General features: G+C 33.6%; 1 protein-coding gene across 1 annotated transcript in view; it reads right to left on the bottom strand.

The window, feature by feature from the left end:
• LOC106459086 (LARGE xylosyl- and glucuronyltransferase 1-like) overlaps window positions 1–8,174 on the bottom strand; it is a 138,568-nt gene that overhangs the window by 121,932 nt on the left and 8,462 nt on the right. The window contains exon 2 of the mRNA XM_022385498.1: window positions 7,269–7,318. The gene's annotated coding sequence lies outside the window, so the exon portion shown is untranslated. The remainder of the gene's footprint in view (window positions 1–7,268; window positions 7,319–8,174) is intronic.

The following is an 8,174-nucleotide window of genomic DNA, read 5'->3' as shown; positions in this document are numbered from 1 at the left end:
GGGAGTGACCGTCACATTATAACGCCCCCATGGCTGAAAGGGCGAGCATGTTTGGTGGGACGGGGATTCGAACCCGCGACCCCCAGATTGCGAGTTGAGCGCCCTAACCACCTGGCCATGCCGGGCCTGCTGGGATAGCATTAATACTTTAAAACTGGAAATAAAGCACATTTTATAACAAGAAACACAAATTAAAATAAAATTGTGTTTGTTTGTTTGGAATTAAGCACAAAGCTACACACTGGGCTATCTGTGCTCTGCCCACCACGGGTATCGAAACCCGGTTTCTAGCGTTCTAAGTCCGCAGACATACCGCTGTGCCACTGGGGGGCATAAAATTGTGACTTTCAGTACCACATAGTTTGTTTCGGATATTACTATCTTTTTAAATTTTGGTGTAAATGTACCAAAATTCATTGCATTGAAACTTCTTATTTACTCTTTTTACTCGAAACTAATAAGAAAAATAACAAATGGCCTATTTTGTCGGTTTCTCTTCTTTGCGCTTCTAATACTTATTACTTTCAAAGATCGTTACTGTAATTTTTTTTTGTGGAAATCTCTGGAATTTTTCCTTTAAGCGACTGCAAGGTTTGAAGATGATTAAAGTGCAAACATCATTGTTAGAAGAATGGAGCTTTCACACTCTTCAAGTATACTAACGACTAAAGGATGACACCCACAGAACGCTGCTGACTTATCCAGTACGGTCTCATCTTCTGTATGAAAGTCTCCGGAGGGAAAATGCTGAATCAACGTCTTGAGACAAACCTTGATGAAGAAGAGTAATCACGTTTATCGTGAATCATTACCAGAGATTGCACCTCGAAGAAGGCCTTTTAATTTATTCACTCTTTTTATCTCTCATTTTCACAAAGAGGACAGTTTTTAAGAACTTTTTAAAAGTGAAAAGAAAATCTTACAGCATAAACTTATTTATATTTTTTTATTTAGAGTAAATATCTTCTGGATCTCAATTTAGCTCCATAAGCAAGAATAAAAAGAATAGAATTGCAAATTAAGGTACATACGATAATATTTGGATAGAAAAACATTTGCTCAAACAGTTATCAAAAGTTTGAAAATTTCATACCGCCAGAGCAAAATTCGAAATGTTTTTAGAATATAAGATGAATTAGAAACTACGTTTGTCATTCCAAATTAGCAAATGTTTTTAGAATATAAGATGAATTAGAAACCACGTTTGTCATTCCAAATTAGCAAATGCATATGCTTTAAAAGAAAGTCAGAGAAGTAGTAAAAGTTAATCTTGTAACTTTTGTGTTTAAAAAAAAACAATCAATAAATCGAATATTTTCACAATTATATTGTCTGTAGCATCTGAATGAAAAACAATAACACATAAGTGTTTCTTTTTAAAAAATCCATTCAGGATTCTTGCAGTTACTTAGTGAATTAAACAGTGTAAAACAGTGATGGGAAATTCTCCTAAAAAAAATATGGGTACCCACCGTTGCCAGGACCTGGCCTTACAGTGTGTGAAGTATCAATTTACTACAGGTTAATTGTTCCTCTTCTTTCACTTTCAGATGAAATTGCCAAGAAATACACATTCGGTATCTGCTTCCAAAAAAAGAAGCGATATTCCACTTGGAATCCTAAAAAGAACCGATACCTAGTCCCGGTGATTATTGGCAGGATTTTTTAAACACGTAATAGACTAGAGAAAAGGCAACTAGTTAATAAAAGTCAAAAGGAAAATATATTGAAAAACTCAAAGGAATGCAAACTAGTTTTGTTTTCTTATTTTGCTTATAATGAAATCGGTTTTCACATGAAATGCTTTGTTTAGTGCTTGTTTTAAATGTTCTTACTTTCTATACGTTTTGCTATGTTTCGAATTATTTTGATTTTTTAGTTAAAATTGACAGGAATATGAAAAAAAAATTGCATTCAAAAAACCTAAATATCGATTCGAATTTTAATTTTAAAAAAAGAAGGACGCAAAATTTGCAGCACATAAACTAAAGTTTTACAGTTAATTGTTTCTTCAGCAACAAAAATTTATATTCCACTTCCATGATAATTTGAAAGAAATGACATGGAATTTGTATTTTTTATGACGTTTCTAAGGTAACCTCTTATATCAGAAATCAATATAACGGGCAAGAGCGATAATCAAAGTCCAGTGCTGATATTAGAAATATTTGTTAACCGTGCAATGTCTGATGGCCATGATTGCACACTATTGGCCGACCCTACAGTTTTCATTGTAATAATTTTTTGAGAAAAACTACGAGGTCAGTCTTAGATCACACACCTTGACAAAATCCCCAGTATACCATTCGTTGACTCAACATTAAAATTCGGATTTTGATCCTTGTGGTACGCACAGCGCAGACAGCCCATGTGCAGTTTTACGCTTAAAACAAACAGAACAAATAAACTCTCCACTGTACATAGATGTCTGTTTCCTATTTCATGTTTAAGCGAACCGAAGACACAAAAGTCTGTTTGAGTTGCATTGGAAAACGTGACAAGCGTGTTGTCAAAAGAGATTGCGTAGCCTCAGTTAATTCATAATAACGCTCGTTTATTTTGAGGTGTGGCTAAAAGCTTGTGAGTCGGAGGGTTCACTTTCCTATCCATAGAAAATTGTTCAGAATTAGCTCGGGGTATGGTTTCGAAACCCGTAATTTTACTGAACTCTGGCTGTACGACTTTTTCCATTTACATGGAGAACATTGAAGGTTCTCTCATTCGAAATTTGAATATATTGGCTCTACACCGTTTAATAACCTCGCTTCACGAATGTCGTTTCTCGTGTCTACCCGTGGCGGCCGAGATTTAATCGTGAATCAAATGTATCAACATACGTAAATCGCTCTTATAAGGTGCGAGTAACCCTTTTTTAATGTTTGTAAATTTAATTTATATCTTGTATAAAGCCTCAACATAAACTGTAATCAAAATGTTTTATTATTGTATGATTAAGAAACCAAAATTAATTATTTGTTTTATTTACCAACACTGATATGTAAGCGCTCTTTATAAATGGATTCCTCGGTTATTTAAGTGTTTCTGTTTAATTTATTAGTTATGGTCCACTGGAAATGATTCAGTAGCGTAGGCTACACGTACCCTAACGAATGCCAGCATTACAAATCGATATTTACGTGTGCCCTTTGGGAAATCTACTGATTAAACCCTGAGGTATCATCCGGTACCGTTTCTGGAATCTTTTATGGCTTTCAGAACAGCATGAATAAGTGATTAACAGTATAGTTTCTCCTATGAAAAATTAACGTTTCTACACTATTTGGCGAATGTGTGATTAATCACAGAACCCGTGGAACAAAAATTGAAAATATCTTCTGATACACACTTGTTAGAAAGATCTTGTGTTACTGCAAAAATAAACAACACAGACAATGCCAAACAAAGATTTACGCGCTCTTGTTTTCAGGGCCGATGTTAGCGTGCCAATACTGAGAATCAGAAGATTTATGGTTCACGTCCCTTTGCCGAAACATTTCTGTCTGCACTTTAAGTCCGTAGATGCACTTTAAAAATGGCGGTCCAATCCCACTATTTGTTCAGACAAGAGTAGAGCAAGAGTTGACGGTGGGTGATGTTAATTAGAAGCTTTCCTTATACTCTATTAGTTCAAGATTAGGAACAGCTATATTGAGCTATATTTGCGAGAAAATTCTAAAATACAAATGCACTTTTTTTTTCCTTAAATTACAATAGTTTATTTATTTCAGAATTTTGTGCAAAGCTACACAAGAACTGTCTAATAGACTAGAGAAAAGGCAACTAGTTAATAAAACTCACCGCTAACTCTTTGACTAGTCTTATCTGATAGAACTGACACTTTTTTATAACGGACCCACGACCCCATAGTGCAAACTTTAATTGAACTAAGATTACTATTTTTATTGCATTATAACTCTCTGTGAAAAAAAAACTAGAACTAAAAAGATACATAAAAAAAACCTATCACTAAATTGATTAGAAAATCATTGAAGATAAATGCACGTTTCTGTTCATTTCAAATGTCGGCTCTGTATTATAACAATAGTTGTAGTAAGTTTAGTAATATCAAACAGTTTATCTTTCCAGCTTTACGCTCTTGTCTGGCTGATCTAACTTCATATTTTGTGTCCGCTAAGTAAATAAATATATTATATGCATTTACAGCTACAAACACTTCTAGACATACATGATTTGAAACCTCATTTAACGCTTTCTAATTTGAAAGAAAAAAGGCTTTAATCTTTTGATTTAATTTGTTAGCTTGATTTTGATCTTTTAGAAATGTTATTTGTGACAACAATGTTAAAAACAAAGAGTTATCTTAAACTACAAAAATTTTCATTTTCTGATGATAATTTTATTTTATCTTTTTTTTTGTCAAATTTTAACCACGGGTGAGTTCTAAGACGTTGTTTGAGACCTCCAAGATAAGCAGTTTAATATTGATTTTCTGGCTGCATTCAGTTTCTTAGTACGTTTGACGCTAGCTGAGAATTATTTGGCAAGCCTAGACAAAGCGGTTTTATGGCGGGAACGTAGCAGCTGGAGGCAATCTCCATAACTTGAGATTTGATGTCTGCTTATATTTCGATTCACAAAAGAACAAATCATACCGATGGTATTGTCGAGAAAAACCTGACTACATACTGTTTGTATATCTATGCAGTTTACTTTACCAATATTACATTTATTTTAAAGACTTTGGTAACTCCCAAAAGAATAAGCCACCATATCACAGCAGTGGTGGAGTGGTGGGTTTAAAATTGGAACAAGAATTGAGATGCATGAGAACGTTTATCCATGTGACTTGGAGTATTTGAAAGTTTTTTTTCCGAATGATTCTTACAGATTTCCACATATATGTATATCTCCAACGATTGAACTATATGCTCTCGTAAAGAAATGAGAAAGTAAAATACTGAATATATAAAGCATGCTATACATCAACAAATAAAAAGACCAATCGTCATGGTCTTCTTTATGATAAAAAGAATACCTAGGTTAATAAAAAACATATTGCCAAACGAAAATCAAATCTGCTGCCCAATAAAATATCTAAATTAAAGTTGTTACTCTGAGTTCCCGGGAGCTGTTATTTACCTTCTTCACTGAATGAATAATGAATATCAATTACAAATACTAAAGAATTGTATTTTTTAATTATTTAATTATACTACTTACCCGTGATATGTACTATTTCTAGAGTGAATAATACCTTTGCTTCAAGGCTAACTAAATAACTATTTGATTCTGCAATATAACATTTAAATGGTGATTTACCAACTATCTTCACTTTGAGTACACCGGTGGGACAGCGGACTTAGGACGTTAAAATCCTAGGTTCGATTCCCCGGGGTGGACATAGCAGATAGCTCAATGTGGCTTTGCTCTAAATTTAATAACAAATCTTCACTTTGAACCTTAATCTTCGCTATCAGTTCAAACTTTGCAAAACCTTTTTTTTTATGCTTATTTTGCATACATCTCTGACGTTAACTAAGAATATAAAATATCTGAAGTTCTTATGTTTCTTTATTTGTTTAAGTGGTTATCTGTACATTTGGGACTCACAGACTAGCGAGAAGGCAGCTGGTCAACAGCATCCACTGCCAACTCTTGGGCTACTCTTGTCTGGATTGAATAGTGGGATTTCACTGTCACTCTTATAGCGCACCCATGGCGCCAAAGTGATTAGAGAATTTTTGCAGACAAGGGTTGCAAACTTAGAATCTCAATCTGAGTGCACCAACCACTATGTCATATTCGGCCAGGAGCTATTATGAGAAACGATATTCAGAGCAACACGACCTAAAATATGAATTCAACAAGTCCTTCTAACTTATACCATTGATTACATGTATTTATAAGCATATGTTGCATATTTCATTTGAACAAGTATTAAAAGCACTGTAGAAACTTAAGTTTATAACTGATATTAACTTCTTCATACCCGGTTTGAGTTTCAGATGATTCTACTTTTAAATCGTAAAACAATCTTTAATCTGATAGGTATTGTTGGAAGGAAATAGTTAAAGATTAAGAAGCTGCTAACAGTTCAGTGAATTATAACATTGTGTGTTATATGTAATACAAAGGTTAAGTAAGCTTAGCGTAGTTATTATGCTGAAGATAATATTCTAGAAAACAAACACAATCGAATACTTTTCTTATCCAAACATTTATGTTTGTTTGTAGATAAGCGCAAAGCTACACAATGGGCTATCTGTGCTGTGCCAGTCACGGATATCAAAACCGGGTTTTTAGCGTTATAAGCCTTCAGACATATAATGCTAAGCCATTACGGGATAACATTAATAAAACGGAATGTTACACTTATGTTATATAGACTCAAAATATGTTGCTAAACCGAATTTCGTTTTCCATACCAGCCTTTCTTCAGATTTATTCCCTCCCGGTGTCTCAGCAGTTAGCTTATAACGCACGAATTTGCAGTTCGATCCCTGAGTGGGAATAGCACAGATAGCCCATTATGTAGCTTTGTGCTTAATTGCAAACACACAGTCATTCAGATTAAAATAACCGAAACGCTTGATAGACACATATAATCTTTACTCAGTTTTTATGAAACTGATTTGTTTCCGTTAATAAATGGTATATTAAAACTTTGCTTAGATGTGTATTTATTAACTTCTGTATGTGCCATATTTCCAAAACGATGCCCGAGAACATAAGCCGACGTATTACTTATATACATATATATATATATATAGCTTTGTTAATTTTTTACTTTCTTCCATCATCATATTCATTTCTGCAAGATATATTTAAGCCATGCTTATTACAACAATAGGTAATAGCGTGTGAAACTAGTAGTTGTTCTCACGTGCTCGCCACCCCCCCCTGCTAATGGCACAGCATTAGTTCTGTGGGTTTATAACGCTAAAAACCGAGTTTAGATACCCGTGGTAGGTACAGCACAGATTGCCAATTGTGTAGTTTTGTGCTTAACAACATGTAAACAAACAAACTGACGTGCCCTTTATTTCCATGAAGACATTCACAGTACTTTAATGCGATACTTAGATAATGGTATATTTAAAATATAAGTATTTCAATCCGACTTACAAAGCATATTAAGCGAAACAGTTGGAACATAAAACGAAAAATTATCATTAAGAGCCATTGATGTAATTTTCTATAAATTTTTCGATATATATATTAATGATCACCAACTCGATAAAAAGTGCTATTACAATTTCATAAAATGTAGTAGTTTAAGTAGTCAGCAAAGTGCCCGACGAGCTTACCTCAGTTAGAGAATCGTTCATGTGGTGCGTGAGGAGACTTAGGTTCCAATCTGAAGTAAAAGAAATACATATCGTGAAAAAAAATTACCATATAAATAACAAACGTAAGACGTTATCGCTTATGTAAATATTGTTAGTTTCTACTTCATGCATACAAAGTGAATAGAAATCTGTACGTAAGTTTAAATATGCCAAGTTAACACAGATAATACTCTAATGTCTAATTAATTTCATATTAACTAACTTCCTAGTTTTTATCTTGGAGTTCAAATACACATCAAGAACGAAAATTTTGGGGGCAAAATAAAAAAAAGCTTCAGCTTGCCCTACTTTCTTTTCTTTTCTCCTTGTAACAAGCCCCATGGTCTACAACACAACATATTTAGTAAGTTGAAGTTTTTTTATTTACATACTATACCACCGTGACCCGTTGGGTTAATCACTATTCAGAGGTTATGAAGAATTCAAGCTAATTTCAATATTGAACCGAAATAAAGGTTTATTTTGAGATAACTTAATTAAATATTTCAATCCATTCGTGTTATTCATAGTTCAAGAAAAGATATTTGATTGTTGATCGCGAGTAAAAGAAAATATCATTTTATTTTTCCAAAAAGTGAAGTAAGAAGTTTCGTAAAGAGCGCGAACGGTAGTGTGAATGATTTTTTGACTGAGAAAATAAGCAAACAAACAAACAATCTTAGAGTTTTAGTAGTATATAGATAGATTCTTCAAGATTTTGTTTTTGTCATCTTACGCCTTTTAATGAAGATGGGAACATTGACAGGGAAATGATATAATAGCCACTGCTCGGCGAGAGGTTTTTGTTTATAAAATTTTGTTGTTGTTCTCGACTTGACTTTTATTTTATTACTCGTCTCTATAGTTACTATTTGCAAATAGTCA

The sequence above is a fragment of the Limulus polyphemus genome, unplaced genomic scaffold (assembly GCF_000517525.1).
Source record: "Limulus polyphemus unplaced genomic scaffold, Limulus_polyphemus-2.1.2 Scaffold556, whole genome shotgun sequence".
Classification (NCBI taxonomy): domain Eukaryota; kingdom Metazoa; phylum Arthropoda; class Merostomata; order Xiphosura; family Limulidae; genus Limulus; species Limulus polyphemus.
This window is presented reverse-complemented; position numbering and strand designations above follow the sequence as displayed.